The sequence below is a fragment of the Colobus angolensis genome, unplaced genomic scaffold (genome assembly GCF_000951035.1).
Source record: "Colobus angolensis palliatus isolate OR3802 unplaced genomic scaffold, Cang.pa_1.0 Scaffold24, whole genome shotgun sequence".
Lineage (NCBI taxonomy): Eukaryota > Metazoa > Chordata > Mammalia > Primates > Cercopithecidae > Colobus > Colobus angolensis.
The window spans coordinates 4,250,930-4,252,403 of NW_012115599.1; positions in this window are offsets into that span (position 1 = coordinate 4,250,930).

Genomic DNA, 1,474 nt, shown 5'->3' on the forward strand with positions numbered 1-1,474 from the left:
ATAAACAAACAAACAAACAAAAAAACAGTTTATGTTAGAGTACAATTTTTGAAATGAGATTTTAAAAAAATTATCAATAGTTACTGAGTTGGAGAATCAATTATTTTTTATTGTAAGAGGATGACAGAGAATAGGTATTGAAGTCACAGGTTAATAATTTAGAGGAGGAAGGGCTGATAATGTCTTATATTTCAATGTTTCTAGAAAATCAGCCTGCAGGAAAACTTTTCCCAAGCTTACCCAATTTGAATCTTGAAAGTGTTTCTTTTTCCTCCCTGAATATAAACACAGAAATCGTTGAGTGCTTCTGTAAAAAGACAGAAGCATAAAATGACTGTTGTATTTCTACACATTAGGTATGTGTTCCTTCACTAGCTTGCCCAGGAACAAAAGCAAATATCATGGTTTGCTCTTATCAATTCATAATTCTTTATTTCCGTCACAGTGTGTTCCCATTGATTACACACAGGAATAAAAATAGAAAACTCTGAGCTAGTGCCTTTGCCAGTTGCGCAGATGACTTTCTGAACAAGGAAGTTTTATATGGGTGGATGGGCATAGGAACTTGCCTTGAAATGTTAAAAAAGGCAGGAAAAAACCCAGCAGAATCTATTTTTCATTGTAGGGGAGCCCAGGTTGTCCTGCTTATCTGAAATTAAGCCCAAATCCTAAAAATTCTGAATACCTGCTGTCAGCCTCCTGCAAACGGGCCAGGTTGCCTAAGGAATGTCGCGAGAGAGCTGGCAGAGGCAGAGGACAGGACAGGCACCAGCAAACACTACTTCACCATGCAGCTATTTTCATGTCCTCCCAGCCCACTGAAGTGCTGATAATGGCTTGGGTCAATTCAACAAACACATTTTGGACACCTCCTTTGCACCAGACACAGTGTTCGCCGAGGCACACAGGGCGGCCGCAGGTAAGAAGCACAGTGGGCAGCCAGCTGGGGGAATGTGTGACGGGAACCACTCTCCCTAGCCCTTCACCCCAAAGCCTCGTGCAGGGTAAGGAACATCAAGGTGGGACGGATTCAGTCCAGCCTCATATCTCCCCAGGTGCCTTAGTCTGCAGGGGGCACAGAATCCCAGGGGGACCCTCCCAGCCCACAGTCCTGTTTGGCACTGGGCCAGGGCCATTGAGCAGGAGAAGGAGTTGGTGCAGAAGTCAGCTCTGACTGAGGGCAGCTGCAGGTCAGCACTTTTCTCCTTCACTTTGTGTGTGTGTGTGTATTTGAAAAAACTGTTTCTTTTCTTTGTTTTTTTTTTATACTTTAAGTTCTGGGGTACATGTGCAGAACATGCAGGTTTGTTACATAGGTATACACGTGCCATGGTGGTTTGCTGTGCCTACCAACCCGTCATCTACATTGGGTATTTATCCTAATGCTATCCCTCCCCTAGCCCTCCCAACCCCCAACTTCAGTGTGTGATGTTCCCCTCCCCGTGTCCTTGTGTTCTCATTGTTCAACTCCCAC